Source organism: Camarhynchus parvulus, chromosome 3 (assembly GCF_901933205.1).
Source record: "Camarhynchus parvulus chromosome 3, STF_HiC, whole genome shotgun sequence".
In the NCBI taxonomy this organism is placed as follows: domain Eukaryota; kingdom Metazoa; phylum Chordata; class Aves; order Passeriformes; family Thraupidae; genus Camarhynchus; species Camarhynchus parvulus.
Genome location: NC_044573.1, coordinates 5,356,130 through 5,382,133, shown reverse-complemented (window position 1 = coordinate 5,382,133; position 26,004 = coordinate 5,356,130). Strand labels below are relative to the sequence as shown.

Here is a 26,004-nt window from a genome sequence, read left to right as displayed (position 1 = left end):
AAAACTTCTTTGGCTGTTTAATTTAAGCACTTTTATGCCTGAGGGTCTAAATGAATACAGGGAGATCTTTTTGTTCCTGCAGCAATCAAGTATTTCCTGCCATTACTGATAATGACTTTAAAACAGCACATTTAAGCAGGGCTGTTACTTTATTTTCAGCCTTTCTGAGGTGCAGTGGAAGTGCTAAAGAGGGGGGAGGAAAGAAGGTGATGACAGCTCATCAGATGAAGCATATGTCAGTCTGGTGAGGAGCTGGCAGCAGGACCTGGCCACCCCTCCCACCTGAACCTCCAGACATGTGACATGCCACCCTGCCACAGCCCCAGAGCCTGTCACCTTCTGGCAGCTAATGAAAGAAAGAAGAGCAAGCTTTGGAGCTCCTCCAGTGCAATTTGAGTTCTGAATCTGGTAGCACAGGGACCTGACCCAACATTAAATCAGCTTAATCCTTTTTCTTGGCTTCCAGTGGGTGAATCGCATTTCTGAACAGGACTGGGTGAGTAAATGATACTTTGCCTGAATTGACACAAGTCATTCTCACTCTTTCCACGTCAACTTTTGCATGAGCTGAAACTGTCAAACATGGCCCAGAATCACAAGTGTTTCATTTAAACAGTATCACTACTCCAGTGAATAAACTGTCCAAATTGTTTTTGTTCCACACACCTTCATGTGGATACCAGAAGGACAAGGGGATGAGTAGGAGACAGCAGACACTGCCATGAGAAGCCACCAAGATCCAAGAGGGAGGGGACAAGCAGCTCTGAGTGCAGGGCTGGACACTCAGAGGACAGGCAGCAAGAGACAAGAGGCTCCTTAGAAAAGACAGCAGGCTGCTCTGTGGTTCTGCTTCCACTCAACACAACCACAATCAGCCACAGGACCAGGCCAGAGCCCATGATGGGCATTTCTCAGAAAAAGGTCAAAAAAACCCAAACCAAACCAAAAAAAAAATCCTACAAATGGTCTTTAGGCTGGAATCAGTCCATTTCAGCACTTTAATATTCCTACAGTTTTTGTTGCAAAGGCAAAGGGAGCAAAACCCCCACTATCTGGAGCAGTTCTGATGATGAAATGATACTAGATAGGTCATTGGATAAACCATTAGGAAATGAAAGCAGCAGTTGGCAAATGTCATGGCAGGCATTCAAACGAGCCTGCAATCACCCGAGCAGCTAAAGAACACAGATCCTCCCTTTAGCAGGTCAAGGTGTGTTTACTGCCAACACAGCACAGAAGCCAAGCACTGCAAAAAACCACAGCACATTTTAACAGGAGGCATTCCACTCCCCTCCACCAGCAGGTGAGGTAAAACTGCTTTCTTAAAACAACCCACTTCTGCCAAGCTGCAAGGTGTTTATGCAGGTTCACTTGGGAAGTAAGCAAGGAAAAAAAAAAACTCGTTTCAGGAAGCCTTTCCCTCCTGACACCTGCTCAAGGGAAGGAGAAGCACCTGCAGGCCAACACACGTGATGCTGGAGGGAGGTTTGAGCTCTGCAGATTCCCAGGTCACAGGGGCCCCCAGGCTTTGGTCATACAGCACTGATGCATTATCCTCAGCAGCACCACAAACTGCCCCAGTTTCCCTGAGCAGCCCTTGGAGAGGGCAAAGGCAGCTGAGCCTGGTGAAACCCCAAGTGCTGTGCCACCATTTGGGACCTGATCCAAAGGGAAGGACTGTGCTGCCCAGGGATGGAGCTTCCCAGCAGCTCTGCCTGACAAGCACAGCTCCTGCTGCCAGGGCTGTGCCAGGATCTGAGCCACCCTGCTGCTGGCCACACTTTCAGACATGAAAGCACAGCTGACAGCACTTTGCTCTCTGCTGCTGCAGCATCACCCCTGTCACTGATGTGCCCATGCCCTCCTTCCAGCTCTTTTACTCACTTGTTTGCTGAGCAGCACAACTGGTGCATCCTGCAGGTCATCCTCAGCCCTCTGAGCTCAACAGGTAACTCCCACAGACACTGAATTTTGGGAGTGTCCCACTCCCAAATGCTTCTCACTGCCCCCTGGCCTACCACCAACAGCACTTAACACTACTTAAGGTTATTTGCATTTGCACTATGACAAACCCAAACAAAATCGACAAAACCACAGGCAGGACCTTAACTCTGTTACTTTCACTTCCTTTCTGCACTACTTTGCATCAGTTGCTGCTATGGGATGTCACATCATGACAATTTCAAGAGGAAACAGTAATTTCACATATCTAGGTATTTCTGCTTTCTCTCTCCTGAGAAAACACAGGGTACTCAGTAGTTATTGTTCTACTTTCTGGAAAAAAGGGGGAGAAAAACCCACACACCACAAATAAAATCTCCCATGCTTCCTACAGACCACTCTGTTTGGTGAGGGCAGCAGGAACAGCTGCAATGGTGAGACAGAAGGTGCTGAGCACAGCAGGGGAAAATATTACTGCCAGTGCTGATGTGAGGCTGCAACACTGGGTCTGCACAGTGCCAGAGTTATGCAAACAAGCAAAAATTGAGGAAGAAGAATTTTTGTACAAGTTTTTGCTGTCTAAAAAAGACCATAATCATCCATCTGTCCAGAAATGTTATTAAGGATTATGGCAGAGGAAAAATTATAGGCAGAGAAGTGCAGCCAGAACTGGATTTGTTAGAATTTCTCCTGGGGCATGTAACCTACATCAGTCCTGAAGAACAGAATAAAAACCCTTCCCCTCCTCTCCCCAAAACTTGAGGAAATGCATTTATGGACTTAAAAATAAGCAAGTTTCACCAGTACAGATGTGAGGAAGCCACCAGCAGGACTGAGGAGCTGGAGGGAACTTTCATGCCTACCTGGCTCAGTGCAGTTTCTGATGTAGAGCTGCTGTCCCCCATCCTCTGGAAGGTCACTCACGTTCTGCTCACGCACCTGCAGGAGCTGCCGCCCGCTCCACTTGTCACCACCTCCCACAGAATAGCTCAGGGCATCATAACCTGAAGGAAAAGAGCAGTGCATACATGAGGAAAGGCCTGATCATCCTGAAGCAGCCAGAACATTTTAAAAGTCCCACGGCCCCTTGGGTTTGAAAGGGCAGTGGTTCTAAGCCCACTGGAATGGGACACTGCCAGCAGCTCTCCATGCTGCAGGAGCCATGTGCATTCCTCCACAGCTCCTGAAGTTCATCCTAGGAGAGCATCTCTGTTTTCCCACCCAGCACCATCTGACTGAAGCCAGAACATGCCTCTGACTCGTTTCCACACCTCCAGTAACAAGCAATATCCATGAACACAAGAGGCACTACTTGTCTCACTGCCTTTGACTCTGCTTCCCCTTCAGCTTTTCCTTGGTGCTGCGAAGTGAAGCTCTGTTTTAGCAATGTCAACAAGACAGCTGGCTGGTTTCTACAATGTTCCTGGCACAAGGCTGGTCAGCCCTGAACGTGCCATGTCTGCCTAATCAGCTGGACAAATGTGCTCATGTGTCAGTTCCATGCCTCCTATGCTGGTTCAGATTCAAGGGAGGAAGAAAAAACTCTATTTTTTTTTTTAAGCCAGAAGATATCCACACACACCAAATCAGCCCTCTTGCAATGGAGACCTTGCCAGTAACAAACAGCATCTGAAAGGGATTTCCTCCCACCCATTCATCCCCTTCCCAACAAGCAGAACATGGGCTCTCTCACAAGGATTTCTGAATTATTCCCAGTTCTGTCCACTACTTTGCAAACAGATCACAGGCAAAAAAGCAGTGGGACAGAGATTCAAATCTGGGGCCAATGCCTCAGAGGGTGATTAAGGACAAAGGAAAAGGTTCTCTGCAAGTCCCAACCCTTGTGTTAGGCTCCCTGGCACATGAGTTGAGAGGGCTGCCCAACCTGAGACTTGTCTGCCTTGCACAGATCATGCTCTGTTCAGGCCACTCCATGCCATGCCAGGAGGGAATGTCTGGGAAAGGGATGCCTGGAAATCTGCATCCCAGGCCACCAGCAGTAACTGGCACCATTTCTCTCAGGAATACACAGGAGTCATCTGGGTGCATGTTTGGGGGAAGAGCCTAAAGCAGCCTGAAGCACCCCTGTTTTCTAAGCAAAAAAAACCCCATTTACCTTGGTAAACCAAATGCCATCATTTGAAGCTTCAAGCACTTGGTCCTTTCAATGCTTTACAAATGTTAGAGAATGGAATTTGCTGTCAGTTTAGCCTGTGAGCACCGGTAAGATTAAGCTGATGGAAGCGGGCTGCATTTCCAAGAAGGAGCACAAGCTGTAATGCAGCATCAGGGATCTCCCCTAACAACAAACACTCGGGTAGCCTGAGCAAAGCAGTTTCAGTTCCACATACAAGCTGCTTTCAAAGCAGAGGAACTCCTTTCCAAGCCAGAGAGGCTTCTCTGTGTCACTGCATGGAGCAATGGCATGAGGGAGGGAGGACACAGGGACTGCTACAGCCCCTGACCCCCAGCAGAACCTCTGCCTCTCTTGGGTGGCAAACTCTTCCAAGCAAGGGGTAAAGAAGAAGAATGTCATTTAAGGTGACTTTGGAAGGGGAAAAGCTTAATTTGGCAACAGGAGTGTTTATAAAGGCTACATCCAGCATTGACAAAAATCAGAGTAAATAGCAGTGGACCTGGTCCACAGCTGAGCTCAATGTGGTGACTGACACCAGGAAAAGCTCTCCTCTGGCATCTCCAGGTTGGAGCAGGGCCAGCTGTCTGTCCCACAGCAGAATTTGCAGCCCACCATTCCCAAAATCCTGCCTAGGGCATCTCCATTCTAAAATTTCACTCAACAGAGCAAGACAAAATAGAAGTTAGAGATGAACCTTTTTCAGAGCTTTGGCCTTCCAAGGATTTCCCTGTGAAAACAGGGACACGTGGAGATTTTAACCTTGCTAACAAGGACACTCAGTGACACACGAGGGTCCCTGTGGTTTCCCCATGTGCTGGCACCAGTCTCCTTGTGGTGTGGTGGAGGCAGCTCAAGGCCTTGCCCTGCTTTAGGCGCTGGCAGGAGGCACAAGCACCAGGGACATCACCTCAGCCACAGAATTCCACAGCACGGCTGCCAGGCCACCACCACCATGGCCAAACTCTTCTTCCCAAGGAAAAGCAGGAAAACTTATAAAAAAAGAAAGCTAACAGTTTTCTTTCTCAACTGTAGTTATTCAGGATTGGATGATTTTTAATGGGAACCACAACAAAGTTGTTTCATTTTCTCAGCAGAGGTAAAGACTGCTAAACATCCTGCCTCAGCTGCAGTGCCATTTTGGGCAAGCAAGATGGAACACTTTTCCTATTCATGTTCTAGCTGCTAGCTTTACACTAAAGCAACACTGTGACACCCTCTAAAGCTCTGGTACAATGAAGAGTTTTTGCAAAGTTCTGTACCATAGCATATTTCAAAGAGAAAGAATTACTTGTCCAAGCACTGAACGTCGCAACAAGGTATTTTCCACAACTGCACAATTACCCAGCACCAGTTTTACATTACACACTCAGAACTCAGGTTCTGGAGAGCTTTACTTGCACTTCCTCCCCGAGATATTCCCATGGACAATAAGCACATGAGTCATTTTTCCCTGTCTTTGTGCCTGCTCTGCATTTCATAACAGAACTAAGACAATGCAGACGGTGCATTTCGAGCAGCCTCTTTCCATAAGACAGGGAGTGCACCAGTGTGTGCTTGTTGGGAGTTCCTGTCCCTGCCAGGCTCAGCCTCTCCAGCAACACTGCTCACCTGTTCCACCTATGAGCATGGAAGTGAGGTGGAGTGGAAAAAAGGACAGATCAGACAGCTCAGAACTCCTGGAAAGGCTCTGTGTGTGACCCAGATCTCCACGTGGGAACTCAGGAGCTCCTTACGCTATTCCAGATGGCTCTGGCTGGAGTTTACAACTTTCAGTGCTGCAGAAACACAGCCAAACTCATCCTGGCTGCATTTCCCAGCACGAAGAACACCACCTTACAATGCTGAACAACATCCCCACATTCCCCAACTGCACTCTGATCTCACAGGCACATTTATTTTCAATAGCAAGCAAGGCACAGCAGCCCCAACGAGATGGAACAGCAGACATGCAGCTCCTACAGGGTACAAAGCAGGCTGGCGTGGAGATGGGGGTCCCATGGGACAGGGAGCTTCAAGCAGCCAAAGGAGACAAGAGCACCCAACCCCAGAGCTGGAAGAGGAGAAAAAACTCATCCACTGCAGTGGAGGATCTGCCTCAACAATGCTGAGGTGAAGAAAGGCAGCAAAGATGGAAGGTGCTCGTGAGCAGCCAGCTGGAGCAGGGAACAGCTGATGGGCAGGGGGCTGGAGCAGGGAAGACCTGACAGGCAGGGCCTTTCTCTGGCACAAAGCACTGCTGCACAGGAGAGCTGGCAGGTATCCACAGCTCCCACTGACAATAAACTACTTTCTATGCAAACTGCTGGCCAGAGCCAAAAACAGCACAGCTTTTCCGAAATATGCTTGCCCTTCCTCCTCTCTCGTCTGTCCCTTTTATCTATTGTTCTCATGGTGGCAGCTTTGGGTTTTGGAGGGTTGGTTTCACAACCAGCTGAATTATCTCTGTCTCCCTGGATCGTTCCTGCAGTTATTACAAGAGGGAAATATTTTGGGGGAAGAAAAAAAGCTGGAACAAGCACGAGCTTCTGCATAAGCCAGCGCAGAGGTGGAGAGCAGTGGTGTGGTGGCCTCAGGACAGAACAGAGGAACCTCGGTGGAAGATCAGCACACAGCTGAAGGAGCTGCAGCCTGCAGCCATGTCCCTGCAGCTGCTGGCCCCAGAGCCTCAGGGACACGTCCAGTGAGCCCCTGCACCACCAGACCTACTGCAGACAGCCACCACCAGGATCTGAGCTTGTGATTGCACAAACACCTCATAAATGGATCAGCCCTTTGCCTAGGCTGATTTGGGAGATGATTTTCTTCCAAAATCACCAGCAGCCAGGACCATAAATATAGCTTCCTCAGGGGGAAAAAAATCCCAAACAACAAAAAGCCCCAGAAATCCTACACCTGGCTTTGACAAGCAGCCTGCTCCTTACACCTGATTTCAAAGCTGTATTTCCATGGATTTCAAAGCTGTATTTCCACGGCTCCTGACCTACATGGAAAGGTGCAGAAGGGCAGGGAAAGCACACTGCTGATAATACCTGTACCACAGGAGTGAGGCACAGAGCCAGAGCCAAGCTGCAGGCAGCACCCAAGCAGGACGGGGTCCCTGCACCAACAGCCCCTCACCACACACCCTATCACATATTTTCTATGTGATCATCAGTAGAAAAAAAACCCCACAGCCCCCACAAAACCTCCAGCTCTCACACACCCCCAGGGAGGCTCCCCAGCTCCCTCCTAAGGAGCACAGAGCCCACTGAGGGTCCCACAAAGCTCCTGCCCCTCCCAGCCCAGCGCTGCTCTCAACAAAGCCCAGCTGGAGTCGGGAGGGCAGAGCACACTCCGAAGGTCCAACAACAGCTCCACAGTTCTCATAGCAACAGCAAAATGTGACTTTTGGTTTATTTTAACTCTGAAAAGCTGCCCAACCTCTGGAAGTGAAATTTCCACACGCATGCTGCTGGGGCCTGCCTCTGCTCCACCCTGAGAGCAAAGCAACTTCAAGGACAGGCAGAGCTCAGCAGAAAGGCACCCATGGCTCATCAAGCTCCAGGTGAAGTGCCTGCAACACCTCACACAGCAAAGCCCAGGGGATGGAAAAGTAGCCCTGCAAGAGATGAACAGACTCCCCAGGAACTCCTTGGTTCCTACATCCCAAAGAGTGCTGGATTAAGCTTAGTTAAGTGAAGATAAAATTCTGTCTTGTGTTCCCTACTGTGTTGTGCCAAAAACTGGTACTGGATGTGTGATCATTCATTACCAGTTTGTGCAGAAACTTACGTTTTCTTTAATATTTGTATCAGCTTGGCCATGAAATTGACTATTCTGTTCTTCTTGATCTACATCTAAGTGCAAGAGGAACAGCCCTGCACCTGGTAAAAAAAACCACTTCTTACTTCTCCCTGTCACAGCCTCGTGTGACTCGGCTCCTCTCTAAAGTAAACAGGGTTTTACTTCTCCTGACAATGTTTTCATGCTTCTATAAACTCCCCAGTTCCACCACAGACTTACCTCTGTGACCCTGCCCAAATTCAGATAATTCTCAAGGCAGCAGCTTCCCACTGGTCTGTACAGCAGCACTGGCTACTGTGATTCCCTGCTCTGGTTTCTCAGGGATATCTCACTCCCTGCTGCCACTCTCATCCCATTAGCATTTCACCTGGCACAGCGCAAAGTCTGGGCACTGCTGGCACCATCTCTGTGCTTCTGAGCCCTGGACTGCCCAGCGTGAATTCCAGAGCTCTCTGGCACAGCACTGGCACTGTCACATTTCCTGAAAAATCCCTTCACCAGGATTTCTTCTCCTGGGAAGCTGAGACGCTTCAGAGAAAAAGGAAAACCAATATTATCTCGTTTTTTCCTCTCCTGTGTTTTGCTGCTTTGGAATGTGGTCTGGAGAGTGTTTACCAACAGGTGCATGTTTGATTGGTTTCATGTGAATTGTTTTTACTTAATGACCAATCACCATCAGCTGTGTCAGACTCTGAGGAGTCAGTCATGAGTTTTTATTATTCATTCTTGTTAAGCCTTCTGTCTGTATCCTTTCTCTTTCTTTAGTATAGTTTTAGTATAGCATTCTTTAATATAATACAATAAAATAATAAATCAGCCTTGTGAGAACATGGAGGCAGATTCCTCATCTCTCACCTCGACCTGGGGAGCTCACAAACACAACAGAGCACGTCTCCCCTGACAGAGCTGCTGCCCTTTCCTTCTGCCTTCTGTCCCAGTCTCCTAACACCAGCCAGAAAACTGCTTTTGCCTCCTCCTGCTCCTGTGGCTGTCACAGAGGAAACGGCAGGAGCAGGTGAAGCAGCATCCTTCACATTACCCTGCTGCAGGCACCAGTGCTTTCCCCCCTGCCCCAAATAAACAGAAAGGAAATTTTTAGAGGCAGAAAAGGGAGATGGAGAGCAAATTCCCCTTTCCAACACGTCCTTGAGGCAGCTCCTCTCCCTGACCCAACTCCTTCCCCTGCATCTCGCCCTCATCCCTGCTCCCTGTGAGGGATGCCAGGGAATCCTAAAGCACATCCAGACCCCCTGCTCCCTCCCTTTCCCATGTTCCACTAGCAAACCCTGCTCACAGAAGGCAGGAGTGACAGCAGCAAGGCTGTGCTACAGGTGGCTGCACATCTGGGTCATCCCTATCAAAACCATCCATCACGATTTCCCTTCTTCATGGTAGACAGAGAGGAAAAAAAAAAAAAGAGCAGCAATGAATTAATCTCCAGCTGACTTTCCATCACTAACAGAGCTACTTTTTATACCATTCCAAGATCCTGTGGCTGCTTGAACCTGGCAATCATGACCTTACAAGGCTGGAAAAGCAGCACTTGAGAGCCTCACTGTTACCAGACAGACCCTTGTTTCTCGGAAGGATTGGGTAACGTGTTACAGAAAGAGCTAACTCTCTGGAGAAGGCATTTATCTTTTTAAAAGCAGTGAAAAAAACCCCAGTTTTTCACTTTTAAAAGCAGTGAAAAAAACAAAACTGCATTTCAAGCCCCTGTGACAGGGGTGAATACCTGGGGTTTGTGCTCAGGAGCTGAACAGTCACTGCTCCTTCCCCCCCATTTATGAACTTCTCTCCTAATTTTGAGCTGACACAGTGGGAGGAAAGACGGTTTTGGGTCAGATGAAATGTTTTAGTGGAATAAAATATTTCATTTTGGTTCGCTCTCTTTTACACTTCTAGCTAAACAGAATTCCGCAGAATTAAATTTAGTCTGAAAATGCCATAAAAATGTGCAAAACAAAACAAAACAAAAAAAAAAACCAAACAAAATAAACAAACAAAAAAAAACCCCAAAAAACAAAAAAATACAGGGAAAACCATGACTTTATCCTAGTTAAATTGAAAAGTGACATCCTTGCAGCTTTGCCTGAACAATTTCTGTCTGTGTCCAAGGCCAGGCTGGACAGGGCTTGGAGCAACATGGTTTAGTGGATGGGGCACTAAAAACAAGCCTTTCCTCCCAGGAAAGAAAGAAAAGGAAAAAAAAAGACTGTCATAAGCCCTGGCTCCCACTCTGGTATCTTGATGATAGGGGAAACATCACAAAAGAGAGATTTTTGTTCATGCTTTTCTCCACAAAAGCTGATGAAAAAACTGGATCTTGCATAAAAGTAAACAAGCATGAGGGATGAAAAGACTATTTCTCCTGTCCTTTTGCCCTACATCTCCTTTCCCCTTGTGTTTCCCTGCACCACCACCACACGAATCTGTAATTGGTATTTGTTTAATTGCTGTTATTTACTGCTTCCACAGAGCTGGAAAGGCACTTGGGGAACAGAGACAAGCCTCAGCCCCAGACAAGACACTGGCTCTGGTATTTAACCCCACTGTTTGGTCCCAAGTCTGGATTTGCTGCCCAAAAGCACTCCTAACATGGCGAAAATTCACTGACAGCCAGCCCTCCCAGGCAGTGCAGAGCTGCAGGGACAGAGTGAAAGGACAGGGATAAAATACAGTGGGACAGGAGTGTGGAGGAGCTGGGAATTGTGAAATGAGCAGCTGGGGACAGAGGTGTGAACCCAGGCCTGGCAGAGGGAGCACTGGAAATTCCCCTTTTCCTGCATGTGCTCAGAAAACCCCCGAGATGATTCTTGTCAGTGCTAAAGGGCTGAAGGGCAGCCTGTAACTGATGCTGTGCCTTCCTCCCCAGGAAAACTCAGTTCCTGACACCAAGCTGGAATTAACACGGGAGAGCAAGGTGCAGGTTGCCTGTGGTCCTGTTCCCTGCCACTGGCCAGCACATGGATCTGGTGGCTCTGAGAGCAGCAGGGAGCACCCACCCCACCGAGCATCCTGGTGGAAAGCCTGGCTCCACACCCCTCTGTCACCACAAACAGTGCTCCCCACTGCACAGGGGTTCCTGCCCTCCTTCAGAGCCACCTGTGTGTCCCCAAGCCAAGCTGAAAATCACCTTAGTGACAGAGAGTGTTTTCCCTCAGGTAGCCACTCCATTAAATATTGAAAGAGCTATTACCTTTCGGGGATGCCAGCACACTGGCTGTGTCCATTATTTATAACATAATGGCATTCATTATGCATTTTATCCCATGCTCCTATCTGCTGATCTCATAACAGGCCCTTATACACAATTTTAAGCAATTAATCCTACCTTAATTACAGGCAAATATATACAATATATTTAAAATATATAAGCCTCAGGACATCTCTTTCTTACATTTATTAGGAGTAAGCAAACATATCTAGAAATAAATCTGGTAGTCAGGGAAGAGAGGAAAGGGACGAGGGAAAGGGAAAGCCTTTCTGGACACATCCACATCCTCATAAATCACCACAGATCAATACAGAGAACAATCAAAAACTATCCCTGGCTTCAGATTTTGCACTGGTCCTTATCAGGGTGGCTCAGGAGCACAAAGCTGCTGAACCTTTCAAGGGAGATCTGTGCTAAGGCTTGGCTGAAGCTTGTAGAGGCTCTTTAGCAGATCCCTGAAATGCCTTTAAAAGCAGATAACATGGATGCAATCCCTGCCCAAACTGGCACCTACACTCTTACTATTTCCACCTGGGAATGTTCCCTACCTGCTGGAAAAGACAGGCACAAAGGCAGCAGGTACCAGTCCCCAGCAGCACTCCTGCACTCCTCTGAGAAATGAAGCCAGCCTGGAATGCTACAAAGTGTTTTAAGGAAATAAATAACACTACAGAGAGGAAAAAAAAAATTTTTGTTTTTAACCAGAGGTCCTGGAAGAAAAGGATAGCGCTCCACATCATACCAGAATCAAGTGTTTGAGTCTGTCCTTTCTTTATAAGGCTCTAAGCCAGGCAGACCCTCCAAGAAGCACTTTATTCTTTATTTACCCCGAAGTGAGACACTGCAGACCCAGGTTTAATCCACCACTCTACTCTTAGCCCGTGAGGTGACCTTGGACAAGTTGTTCTGTCCAGATTCTCAGCTGGTGTCAGCTGGCACTGTGCCACCAGAGGCAATTTAAACAATTTGAGATGCCAGCCCCAGAGCCCCAGGTCCTCAGCCTCCCTCTCCCTTGAGCAGCTCTGTCACCCCCACACCCCAGGGCCACTGAGTGGGGGCAAGAAGAGAACTCATGCTTCCCTTGGACACTACATGGTTTTCATAAAATAAAACAAAAAGCCTGGTTTCGTTTTGGGGGATTTTTTAAAATTAGCCTGATGATCAAAGCTTTAAAAATATTGCAGTGCTCTGGTGAGGCCCCACCTGGAATTCAGCTCCACCAGCACCAGAAGGATGGATGGACCTGTGGGAGCAAGTCCAGAGGAGGCCACAAAGATGCTTCTGCTGTGGAGACAGGCACCCCTGCAACCTCCCTTTGGATCATTTCTTCATTCAAGAGGCTTTTGCATTACTCATTACTCAGTTACTTTCTTGGACAACTCCTCCACTTCTGAACAAGCTTGACTTGCTGCCTCCTCCGATTTAGCGCAAGAACAAATCCAAAGAACACGAAACTCAATTTGTTTTACTCTGTCAACAGCCAGCAGCAAAGTTAACTAACTTGAGGGTGGTTTTTAAGTGCTGCCTGCCTCTCCTGCCATGCCACTGCTGTCCCACAGCTGGAGCACAGAGCCAGCAGCACCTTGCTGTGAGCACAGCTGATGGAACCTGCTGAACAACAAGCTGTGTATGGCTGGGACCAGGTTTCTCTGAAGTGAATTGCTGCAATCATTTACAAGAGATTCTTTCTGCCCCATCCTCTCAACAACACACAAATCAACTACCATGTATATGTGCACTGAGAGTTGGAGGGTAGGTTCTTGTCAGAGGAAAAAGGAATGTCCATGTAAGGCTCGTTTCTCCTCCTGCTTTATGTTACAGGATGTTCTGGCCATCTTAGGGAAAAAAAACCACTTGAGTCTATCTCTGAATAAGGATGATTCTAATAGCAGACCCTTCAGTTGTTTGTAGCTCAGTTAGCATGTTTTTGGCTTGCATATCAAAAAGATTCTTTTCCTGGACTTCAGCAAGCTCCTTCCCAATGGAACCATTAAAATCTGTTTGCAGTTCTCACTGGATAGGTGATGCCTGCTGCTGTGCTCTGCAATCCCTCAGCCACCACGGGGACAGGCACACTTCCCAGGGCTAATCCACAGGGACAGGGCAGAACACTTGGGGACCAGAGCTCCACCTGGGTACCTGTCACTCCTGAGCCTGGAGAACCCCACAAATTCTCTCGTGCCTCAGTTTCCCTCCCACGCAGGCTGCGGACACACTTGCTCCCATTTCCCCTGGCAGGATCGGGGGCTGAGGAAAGGCCAGAGTGAGGAAGGGCTGGGGTAACCAGCTGGACCCCAGCACCTGACACACTGCAAGGCAAGCCCTGGTCCCCACTGCCTGTGGACACAAACCCAGCCCTGAGCTGAGCTCTGCACACACCATCGGAGCAGCAAGGTCAGGCCAGGCTGTGCATCCCAGCACTTGACACAGCTCAGCACAGGAACGTCCCAAAACAACCAAACCCATGCCTCCAAACTCCACCTGACACTCCTTTGTGCCCCAGAGGGCTTTTCCCCCACTAAAAGAAGATATTTCCCCTTCCCAACACACACTCACATCCACCGACACGGGACCTGTGCCCTGGCCTTGCAGAGCTGAGCAAGAGGAGAATGTGGGGCACGAGATGCAGCTGGAGACACACCCTGCTCCCCTCTTCTCCTCCAGGCCATTCCCAGGTCCCAGCCAGGACCTGGGGACCATCTGCTTCCCACAGGCAAGGCTTATAGGCAGATGACATTCCACATTAGCCAAAAGAGTCCATAAAAGGCAAATAAAGTCCCAGCAAGTACTGTCTCACACAGCTTTCTCCCTGGACACCACATCTGGACTCCTCTTCAATGCCTCTCTTCTTGCAGAAGAACAAGGCCCAGACCTTTCCCTGGAGTCCTTGGTCCAACGCTCCTAGTCCCAGGAATACAAAAAAAAACCAACCCCACCCCACAAAAACAAAACATCAAACCTAAAAAGGAAAACAAAACAAAAACCCACAAACAAACAAACCAAAAAGAAAGAAAGCAAGAAAAACCCAGCTTAAACATCTCCAGTTCACCTCAAGCTTCAGTCTTTATTCTGGCCTGGAGTCCAGCCCTTTCTGCTGGATACAACATCCCATCCCACTCCCTTCCCTTCTTTTCCCTCCAACAATCAAGCACACTGTGAAATCCTGTTATTTCCAGAGTCTTCTCAGCTTGGTTCTAAAGAAAAGCTCAGCATCAAGAGACTGTGCCCACTTTATTTTTAAATCCGAGCATGAAGCTGAAATGCAGCCATGTGATAGTACAGACACAGGGACTGCACCTGCCTCACACAGGTACAGCTGGTCCTGTGATTCAGCTGTCTCCTAAATCAGTGATGGAGCCACAACATCCTCCCAGAAGTGATGGAGGCCTCAACACCCTCCCAAATTCCTGGGCACAGCAGGCTCATCCCATGGCCATCTCACTGTCCCAGCAGCTCCACAGCTATGGATCCCAAGCTGACAAAACCAGGGCTCAGTCTCACCTGAACATTCCTTTGCTGAGTGCTGTGGAGACCTGACCTCCTGCAGGAGGTGATGCAAGGAAAGGGGATGTGAACCTTGCCAAGAGACAAGACAGAGGGAATGTGAACCTTGCCATGGGACAAGACAGAGGGAATGTGAACCTTGCCATGGGACAAGACAGAGGGATCCAACCCCGAGGGATCTCCAGCTCACTGCAAACTCCCCATCCAGGTGCCCTTGGCAGTAAGTAACGAGGACAGGCTGCTCAGGGCTGCAGGAGTCTGCCAGTCCAGCAAGGATCCCACAGGGAGGAGAGACAGAACACCTGCATCCCTGTAGGGTCAGCCAAGAACCCATTCACGAGCTGCAAATTACACACATTTACCACCTTGTTTCCACAGGCCTTCCCTTTGATGCTGTGAGTAATGCCGAGCAGCCACAAGGATTTACTCACCGCGCAGCCCTGCTCTCCTGAGAGCATGTCTGCAGGAAGGGATGATTAGCATGGAAGGGCCTGGAACACGCTGCCCACACCTGGGCATGCCTGACCACTCCTGCCCAAGAAGCCACAGCAGCGGAAAGAAAATTAGGATGAGGTTACCAGTAGCTTTTGGCATCGGTCTGACTTGGCTCCTGCTGATAAAACCCAGAGCAGAACAAAGCTTTTCAACATCCCCAGTGCTCCTCCAAAGCCTAAAGACTGGTCTAGAGAAGGGCAAGGAAGGCATGGCTAGAAAAAGAGTAAAAGCTTTAAACTCTCTAAATTTGTTTGTAAAATTGAGCTGCTGTAGCTCAGCTGTGGGCTGTGAAAGGAGTTGGGAGAGAGAGCACAGCACAGTACAGCTCCCACCACAAAGATGCTGCACTGGACCCTAAGGTGCATCCCTCAGACCCTGCACTCCTGTGAACCTCACGTGGTTTCCATTCCAAACCACAAAATTCTGATATTTTCAGGCTCAGTTTTCACGAAACCTGGCTGTTTTCTTCAGCTTTTATTATTTGGGAAGGATTTATGAAAATTAAATTGTCTATGCTCGTCAACAGGAAGTCCAGAAGGGGGAAACTTAAACCACTCCAAAGGAACAGAAACCAGAAAAAACCCAGTGATCTTCCTAACTACCAGAGAGTTGCCATCAATTTAAAGAACAGAGACAAAACAGAGTGAAGTACCCTGGGACAGGCTGACACCTAGAAGCAGGTCAGGTCCAGGGTGAGGGGAGTTTCCAGCTGTGGGGCTGGATGCCGATCTCCTAAATGACCCTGTCCCACACCAGCACAGACTTCTTTTAATGTCTGTCTCCTCCCAAGAGGATGCAGGCACAAATACCTGCCACATGAATATAGGACAGGTTCAGCCAAGTCTTTTGAGCATCTCTGACCAAAAATGGACAGTGTGACCAGCCTGCCTTTTCTAATTATGGACTACTGAAGATTAGCAGCAGGAAGGAAGTACTGGGACAAGGCTGGGACAGAACCAACCAAGCATGCCCACCTCTCCTCATGAGCTCTGCTGTTCTGACCACAGCCACCACCCAAGGGCTCTCTGGTAATGTCCCCTCACCAAGTCATCTCAGTGTGCTGATTTGGCAATAAACCTCCTTTATTTATCCTGGGCTAGTTTTCTGCTGGGTTAGCCTGTTGGAAAGGCTCAGCTAAGGGCCACCACCATGCCAGAGCCCAGGCAGGAGGCACCAATGAGGGCAGGAGCAACCAAAATCCAGGGACAGGGCAGGACTGAGCCCGCACAGCTCCATCAGCACAGGCAGGTGTGCAGCACAAGCCAAAGGAACATCAGCTGCTGAGGCCTTCTGCAACTCACCCTCTGCCAGCCTGGTGTTCTCTGTGCTGTTGAGCAGCTGGGGCAGCCAGCAGCCCTCTGCCCTCACACCCTGCTGCAGCCAGAGCTCCTGAGCATCCTGAGCACCCCGACCCTGTGGTTCCAGGTGCTGTGCCAGAGCCCACCTCAGCCTTGGCAAGCCAGCCAGCCTGGCATGAGGCCTGGCACCCCCACAGCACTTCAATGAAGTGGGCTGCACACAGACCCTGAGATAGGGGAGTTCTGAAGGCAGTTCTCCAGGCACAGCCAGGTGTGCAAGCCCTGCTCTGCTGGCACCTGAAGCTGCTTCTGGTCAGGTCCCATCAGCCCTGCAAGCAGCACTGCATGTCCCATCCCTGCTGCTCTCCAAGCTGCTCGACACAAGGGCTCAGTCTCAGTCAGCTGTGGGTGCAGGACCTTGAACAAGTACTAAATAAATGAACAAGTCATTTCCTGCAAGGCCAAACACGCTCCCTGCCAAAGAGGTCACATACCACGCTCTGGCCTGATGCCTCTCCCGAGTTTGTGAGGGTAAATTCCCATATCCAGGGGTCCAACGATTACAGCAATACATCTGGGCTAGGATTACTCAGGCTGAAGCTAGGATTACACTCCACTGAAGAAGTGAGGAAAACAACTGCTTTAGTGCTTTCATTGCGTGACCTCTAAAGTTCGGTTTGGGTTTCTTGGTTCGCACAAACCAAAACACTCCAATCAGGGAGTTTTCACTTTAACTCTCAGCTAGAGGAGCGGGATCTGTCCCACCAAGGTTCTTCTGTGTTATTTTGGCAGGAAGGAGATCAGTAAGGAAAAGCCCTTTGAGGCAGGGCCTGTGACAAAGCGGTCAGGAGCAAACAGCCTACGTGGCTCATTCCAGCCAGCACAGGGGTGGAAGGCGGACGTGCCCTGGGATCTTTGCTCCCCATCTCTCACCACACCACCCAGGATTGCTCAGAGGCTTTCTAAGAGTGTGCTTTCATGACATGGATGCTTTCAACACACCACAGCCCACAAGGAGCGGGCAAATACCAGCCCTGTGAAAAACAGCCTGAGCTTCGTTTTTAGGGTAAGTCTCAGAGCCAGTCAAAACGCATCTGGCGGGCCCTGCTCCACCATGCTGAACACTTCACTCACATCAAGTTAAAACAAGACTTAAAAGAAACCTGAATCTTCCACACTTGAATCACGCAGGCAACTCCATGTGCTTGGATGTGCCCATCCCCATGAGTAAGGGCTGCAGAATCAGACCCAGCTTTTCCTCACCATCCTGCCAAAGACACAGACACAAAGAAGAAGAGAAAAATCCCACTGACTGATGCCCCTGCTATTTCTGCTGTCCGTGGCAGCAAACTGGTAAAAGGCCTGACTCAGAAGCCTCCCTTGAAAAACCTGAATCATTAGAATTTAGAAGGCAGTCTCATATAATGAAGTCTCCACTCCTCCCTCTCTTTAGAATAGAGAATTCGAGTCAGACTGATGGGGGGGATAAAGAAGGGGGGGGAAAAAAATAAAACCAACTTCACACTTTGTTCAATCCTTTCTGTGCGGGTGGCAGTCGGGCAGCCAGAGGTTGGCAGCTGGATCTGGGGTCTGCAGGGCTGTGTTTGGTCTCAGTTACATCTCTCAGTTACCAGTGTGACCTCCTTAATGCCAGAGCACAACCACAGACTTACACTGCCAGCAAGCGAGAAAGGGGCACCCCAGCTGTACGATCACTGCCCAGGCAAACTGTGAACTTGGATTTCTTCTTAGCACCATATCTAATTCCAAAAGCTTGACCCTTGTGGGATAGAGAGATCATTGGAATGAGCCTCACAGAATTCTAAAATTTTTTAACGCTTTGTTATTACACATCATTTAGCATCAGGAGATCTCAAACTCACTTCACAAAGTAGCCTTATTTTCGAGACCCAGCCAAAGGAGACATGGAGAGCTTTGATTAAGGCCCTTAGAGAAGCAGGGGGAGCTACCAGAGCAGAATCCCAGAGCTCATACCCTGTCCCCTAGAGTTGCCTGCTCCAGATGGAGCAACTAGGCTGCTGTGGTTACCTGCCTCTTGCCTGTTTCCTGTGGAGACATGCCAGCACACACACCTCACAAGGAGGCTCTGGCACAAACACCCTCTGCACACACACACAGGTCTGCAGTGATCCCAAAAGCCTGGCTCCTCCAGATCCAGGCCATGGCTGAAACAGTGCCTGAGGGGAAGGGGACTGATGAAGAAAAACAGCAGCACTCAAAATGAGCATGCATCATGCAAAGAGGTGATGGAGCAGCAGTCACTGCAGCACCCCGGGCAAGCCTGTGCCCAGCTTCACACTGCCATCAATCCCTCTGGCATCAAGGATGTTGGGAGCTGCATATGCCACATGCACTCCAAACAGCATGCAGTGAGAACCACCCCAGAGCCTCCTGCCAGAGCAGCAGAGAGATGCCAGTCGACACAAAAGCACCGCAGTCTAGTCAAAAGTTTATATTGTGGATCCTAAATGCTGCTTTTACGTGGGAAAAATACTGAAGCAACTACACAGAAATACACCTTTCCACCTCCTGAGCACAACACAAATGCTGGAGAGCATCAGGCTGTATCCAAGGCTCCCTGAGAGCCCACTCACTTTGGGCCCATGCAGCGACAGCGGATGCAGTGGATGCTGTGGAAAACTTCCACCTGTGACATGGTTCTTCTCCCTGTCACTCCTGGCTCTGCGTGGCAAATGCCACTCCTCACCTCACAGATTAACTCTGAGCAAACTCTGATCACAACAGGCTCCCAAACTGAAGCAAAGCAGTAAGAGCCCTGACACAAGTCTGCTGCAGCAGCTGGGGAACGCTCCGGCAGCTCAGGCAGAGCACAAAGGCACCTGTGGCACCAGCCCCTACAGCAGATGGAGCTCCTTCTGCACACACAGGGACCCCAAAACACAGGATGAGAAGGAGCACTGCACTCAAGAGAGAGGAGCGCACTCTTCATCTTTCCGCTGACAGGAAGGGGGAAGAGAGCACAGGTGTGGTCCCAGCACCACAACCTTTCTCACCAGCAGCCTTTGAAGTTTAGGAAAAGGAAGGATGGATATTGGTGTCACACATCTGCATCTTTCCTGCTGGCAGACCTGAACGTACCTCAGTACATACATAAACTCCTGTTTACTTACAACGACGCTCATGTTTTTCCTGGCCTTACTTCTTGGAAGCAATCATCACGTTTGTAAGAAAAAGCGCAAGTTTTAGAAGACATGTGAAAAACCAAAAAAAGACAATTCGATTAAATTGAGGGCATAAAAGTCCCGAATCTTAAAAACACATCCCAACATCGTAATACTCCACAAGAAACACAGTGTTCAAGCCGTAGCTGGTGTTTGTGCTCTTCTCTGAACATCAGAGCATTCCTCACACCATGCTGGACACCGTGAAACCCTTCAGACACGTCTGTTTATTCAAAAAGCAAATTCGAGTCACGGAGGCGTACGCTCTTCTTTCCTTAAAGGCAAATAAGCCTTGCCTAAATTCTGCTTACATTCGGGGCTCCGCAGAGCAACAACGCGAACCGCTTCCCACCGCCCCCCGCGCAGCCCGAGCGCGGCGGGCAGGGCACCCCCGGGGTTCCGCAGGAGGGCTCCGGGCACTCGGTGCCCGCCGGGACCCCCGGGGCGGGCGGGCCCTGCTCCGCACGCCGAGCTCCGCCAAGTTTCACGCCGCTCCCGCGGCCGCTCCCGGCGCGCAACGCCGCGGCGCTCGGGAGGGCCCCGGCGCGAACCCTGTGAGGGAAGGAGCCCCGGCGCGGACCCCGTGAGGGGAGGGAGCCCCGGCCCCCGCGGCGCCGCCCTCCGCTCCGCAGCCGGGCTGGGCTGGCCCGGCCGCTGCCCCCCGCCGCGGCCCCGCACTCACCGCCGCGCCCGGCCGCGCAGCCGGCCAGCAGCAGGGCCAGCAGGGCCAGCGAGCACAGCGCGCAGCGCTGCCCCCGCAGCAGCCGCCGCCGCCGCCGCTCCGCCGCCGTGCCCGGGGCGCCCATCGCGGCCGCTCCGCTGCGCTCCGACCGCTCCCCGCGCCGCGCCGAGCCCCGCCGGGCGCCGCAGCGCCGCCTCCGCCCGCCCACCGCGGGCGGGACGGGGCGGGGGCCGCACGGCGGCGGCGGGGCCGGCGGGGCTCGGCCCCTCCTCGGGCAGCGCTCAGAGCGGGCTCAACAGCGGCGCGGTGCCCGCTCTCGGCTGCCTGCGGGTCCCTGGGCTGGCTGGGCATCGCCTGCGCTCGGCGTCGCTCCATCGCACCCACCGCACCTCCCGCCACTGCTCCGGACCTCTCGGCATCACCGCCTGGGCTACGGCCTGTGCAGTGTTGGACAGAGAAAAGCCCCAGCGCCCCCTCTCACACTCGGAACTTTTTGCCGGGTGAGCACTCACCTGCCCTTCGTCCCGGTCCTGTGTGAGCCCTCTTGCCTCTCATCACTCTGCCGGGCACCCTGGCACGCCACTCACACATCTCTGGAGAGCTGTGCCACCCGGACAGCCCACACACAGCCACCCCAGCCCTCCTCTGCTGGGGCTGCTGTGCTCGAGAAACCTGGGCCAGCCAGAACCTTTCTTCCCCCCTTTCTTGTAATGTCGTAATTGCTGCTGGAACATTGACACAAGCGCCTAGAGGCTGTGCTGAGCCCGGAGAGCTGTGCACACACCAGGGAACAGCTGCCCCTGCAGGGCCCACACTTGTGGAGACACACCATCATCCAGGAGGGGCCCTGGAGTTTCACAAGCAATCAACCTTTTCAGCTGGAGAGCCACCTTCAGCTGAGATGAATAGGACAGCAGAACAAATATCTCTGTTACCAAGGTCTGACTGCTCCCCAAGAGCTGCCATGGCACGCTCGACACAGACTGAAATGAAAGTAAACATCACTGTCAATAGCTCTGGTCAGTTACCAACCTTTCTCAATGAAAACAGTCTCATTCTGAGGCAGCAACAAATTACGTGCACTCACCCACTCCTGAAAGAGTTTCTGCCAGCTCTGAACTTGACCAGGATGTTGGTTTCCAACTCTACTCTTACACATCCACTGCTTATGCTCCTACACACAACATTAACAACACAGATGTCTCTGTTGGCCCAGGGTAGGCAGAGCCAGCTCCCACCCAGACAGTAAACGGAGCTGAGAACTGGCCTAGGATGTAACTATGGAAGAAGGGTTTTGTTTTGGTTTGTGTTTTTTCCGGGTAGGACACACTCCCTTCCCCCTGGCAGGGCAGGTTTTATCCCATGGTAAACAACTCTGAAACCTGCAGCACTGTCAAACACTACAGCAAGTCACTCCAGATGAGGAAAGAGGTCCTGACTGTCACCAACTGATGCCATGGGAAAGCAGTCATGGGTGAGGGAAGCTTAGGGGTGAAAGTTCCCATTGCTGGCACAACAGAGCACCGTGACAGTGCTTCCAAAGTACTCCCTTTAAATTTAAATGTCCCTTTGAAGTCTATAACTTCTTGAAAATGAGACCCTGAGAGTCATTACTTGTGCCTCCATCATAGGTCTCCTCTGGTCCCTTTGCAGGGCTGCTTGTAAATACCAGATGAGAGCTCACTGTCTTGAGAATGGAGAAGCTCAGGAACAAATTTCCCACTCAGAATCACAAGAATGCCTTACTAGTGTAGTGAGTACTAGCTCCTGAAGCATGTGCTTTTCTGGGGAGCAGAAGACAGGAGAATTCCCTCTTCTCTCCCACTGATAAACTGGTGTGTGGGTGGAACAGGCTTTGAGCAGCTCCGTCTGCTGGAAGAAACAGAAGGTGGTGGAAACACCGTGGTGGATGTTACTCTTCTGAAAGAAACACTCTATATCTACCTTCTACAGGAGTTTTCTGCACAGAAAAAAAAAAAAAACTGCTGAAGACCAGACAAGACTAGCATGCTGATGAGCATTACAGGGTTTGTTTTGTGGCACCTCTGCCACGCTTGGTGCCACACAGAGCTTTCTCCACGGAGGGCCATGGATGCTCTAGAGAGAGGCCCTTGGAAGGTTCCCACAGAGCTGGCTCTCAGAGGGGCAGAAAGATGTGCTTTTGTTCCTTCCACAGTGCAAAACCACATAAAGTACTGGGAGAAAACGCAGTAAATCACAGGATACAGATGTGCAGAGATGACAGCCAGATGTGCCTTAGCAGAGCTGAGGAGCAGCCGTGACTGTTGCAAGGAGAGCAAACAGCCCTCGCGTACTTGGCATCTTCCCCTGCAAGCCACGCCAAGTTCTGAGCTTCAGACCAAACAGAGATTTTTCTTCTGTTTGGACTTGCAGATTATGCTCACAAAGAGCTTTCAACCCCGGAGAAAACTATTTGGGATTTAAGCAGAGCACAATCGATGCGCATTGGCCGGGCAGAATCCAGCTACCAGTGAGGGTGATCCCCAGCTGGCGGGCAGCATCCCAAGCCAGTTTGGAGGGTTGAAGTGGCACTGGAGCCTTGGCCAAACATGGACAGGGGCACCATGAGGCTGGGGCTGAGAGCACCTGCATGACAGAATCACCAAGTCTCACTGCTGCTGCATTCCGCACACAGGGAACTGCTGTGGAGACACTCCGGCTGGGTCTCAGAGGACAGCAGGAGGGTTCCCTGCCTTAGATTCCAGCCCTGGGCCCTGCCTTTGCATCACAGCTCCTGTTCCCTCCCTGCCAGTGTCTGCCTACATGGAAAGCTGCGCCCTCACGTCAGGGGTGTGCTGCTGCTTGTTCCTCCTCCCCGAGCAGTTCGGTGCCAGGGCTGTGGCCGAGCTCCAGTTCCAGGTTAAAAGCAGCAGCGAGAGTGGCTTGGCATGGTTGGCTCTCCTGTGAGGTAAGAGGGGCTGGCTTAAACTTGCTGTTCAAGCCACAAACCTTAGACACACTCATGCATCCTCTGCAAGCCACAGAGAGGATGCAATTAAACACGCTGCTGATTGCCACTGCTCTCTCCTTCCTGCCTGCTCAGTGAGCTGAAAGCCTCCCCAAGTGCCCTGCTCCCAGCTAGAGCTGTTAAAAACAAGAACAGACTCCCAGTACTAAGGTGATTTCAGCATTTATTTTTTCAGCGTTTATTTATTTATTCAATATTTTTTTTTATATTATAATAAAAAGAAAGGCCTCAAGAAAGGGGGCTTGTGGGCCAAGCAGGAGCGTTCCCATCAAGGATGCTGCAGCACCGGTGCTGGGGCTTCTTCAGCAGCCGTGTCCCCGAGGTTCCAGGGGGAGCTGCACTGCTTCCCTGGGTCAGATGGCCCTTTTTATCCTGTTTTCTGTCCCTTTGGATTGGTCTCTTTTTGGATTGGTCTCTTTTTGGATCCTTCATTTGCATGAAGGTTTTAGGCACTTGATTGGCCCATTACAGTTCTGTCCAGGTTGGCTTTACTTGTGTGTAATACAGTAGTACCTATTTCTAACAACTACCCTTTTAACCCCTTTTAAACATATAACAACCAAACTAACAGTACATGCTTAACAATTATCAACTATTTAACAACAGTTTCTAACCTATTTTTAACAGAGCTGCCCATGTGAATGAGCTGGTTTCAGCAAATCCAGCCAGCCATGCCCCAAGGGAGCCCAGGGAGCACCTGGATGTCATTGCAGTGAGGACAAACCTCCTCCCAGTCACACACACCCGTACTCCAGGTTCAGGCTGGTTCAAAAGGCTGCCCAGCTGATGCGATTTTAATGTAAAAATAGTTTACAGGAGTTTAGGCTACGCCTGTTCCCGTTTTGTTTAAGAACTTATTTAAATAAGTTTGCATCTGCTTAGATAAAACAGCTTAAGGTCACAGCCTTGGATGAAGCTGGGTGTCCTCCTCCTGAAGGCTGGCAGCTCTCTCCTCTCTCTGAAAAGCTTGAACCAAAGTGTTTGTACTCACAGGCTCTGTGGTGAGCTCAGGATTTCAGGGAGGCCTGTGGTACAGGAGGGAGCAGAGGGGACACACTCGCCGTGTTTCAGCTCTCTGGGAAAACAAATTGGGCTGTGACAGAGCTGGTTTCTGGCTCTCCTTCTGCCAGAGGGTTTGGGGTCTTTGGCAGTCAAAGGAAAGCAGTAGCATCCAGCTTGCTCACTCCTTTTCTGGTCTGTACCCTTTCCTAGACAGACTTTTCCAAAGCTTCCCACATCCTCTCTTCTCGATTCACAACTAAATACACGTATGAGCAAACAGACTAAAGAAGCTGTATACCCTGTATTTGTATGTGTATTTGTCCCTTTTTGAGGCTTGGAGGTATTTTCTCCTGCAGCCCTCTTTTTGGGTGCTGTTTTCTCTTACCAAAGCCAGTGGGGTAGGAGCCAGAGAGGCAGGATGGAGCAGGACAGCCCTCCCCTGTTGGAGCTGCTTGTCCCAGCAATTATCCCTCTGCTACTGCTGAATCTTTGGGAATATCTTGTGCTTCAGTGGCGAGAAGCAATTACCAAATTGAGTATGCAGTGCATAAAAGCCAACTAGGGTTCTTTCGGGATGAAAGAGGCAATAAAAACGCTGGTATTTATAGAAAAATATTTATTACTTCATGGGATATGAGGGCTTCCTGTGGTTTGAGGCTGTGCCTTGCATAGCTCATTGCTGAATGCCTCAGGATGACACTTTGCTTTTTTTTTCTTTTTTTTCTTTCACCAGCAGCCTGTTTGCTCTGCAATCAATGGTCAGGTTTACAAACAGAGTGATTCTGTGTCCCCTTATGGGCTGTCCTGCCCTTCTGTGGGCTGGTGGTGTGTGTGTGTGCACATCCCACCTTGGGAAAGCCCAGGCAATAACAACTGCTCCAGAGGAAAGCTCTGCTCTTCTACCTGCCTGATGGCACTGGAACAAAAAAAGCAACACTTAATAAAATTAAAGGGCAGACAATTCAAAACAAATGCAAATGAAACCCTATTACATGCAGTGAAATTGCCCTGGAGGACCCTTTGCCACAGGAAGATGTTTCTGAAGCCAAAACAGAAATTCAGAAATGCAGAAGAAGGATGGGTAGCTGTGTAAATATTGAAAATAGCAGTGTCAGAATGAATCCTAACATTGGTATATCCAGAGCTCACAGTTTACAGCTCGTAAAAGTCTGAGAAAACAAAAAAGGACCATGAAATCTAATATAAATCTTGGATCATCACCAAAGCTTCTGCCCCCCTTTAACTGCTGGACTCCTCCCCAGTGGCTTGACTGTGAGGGATGCTCTGAAAAGCACCATCACACTGGGCAGCTCTGGAGGATGCCATGGCAAGCACAGGGGAGAGGCTTTGCCCACCACAAAGGGGACACATCCAGCAAACCAGCACCTTGCTCCTGCCAGCCCACTGCTCCTCCTCGTGCCCTGAATGGCAGCCCTGCCTCCTTCCTGAGCTCTGGTCAGTTCCTCAGCTTGGGAATGTCCTTGGGCTTGCCAGGGGCATGCTCTGACCATCACCAGGTCTCTCATAAGGACTGAGCAGCACCAGCCTGTGAGCCTGTGACCCCTCCAGGGTTTCCATGACCTCAGCTCTGCAGAGGGGGCTGCCCTGGGGTGATTCCAGTGGCCTCTCCCAGGCCACTCTGTGTGAGTTCCCTTCAGACAGCAGATAAATGTTCCTTTCCTCCTTCCCCTCCACCCTCCCAGCAGCGTGCCTGGATTTAGGGAAGGCTGGAAAGGGCCACTGCCAGCAGGAG

General features: G+C 50.3%; 1 protein-coding gene across 2 annotated transcripts in view; it reads right to left on the bottom strand.

Annotated features, from left to right (window-relative positions):
* The window catches only part of SLC24A3 (solute carrier family 24 member 3), a 98,510-nt gene extending 78,202 nt beyond the window's left edge, over positions 1–20,308 (bottom strand). For both annotated transcript variants that reach the window (XM_030944342.1, XM_030944343.1), the window contains exons 1-2: positions 20,261–20,308; positions 2,805–2,945 (exon numbers count right to left, since the gene is read on the bottom strand). The gene's annotated coding sequence lies outside the window, so the exon portion shown is untranslated. The remainder of the gene's footprint in view (positions 1–2,804; positions 2,946–20,260) is intronic.
* Positions 20,309–26,004: the final 5,696 nt, after the last annotated feature.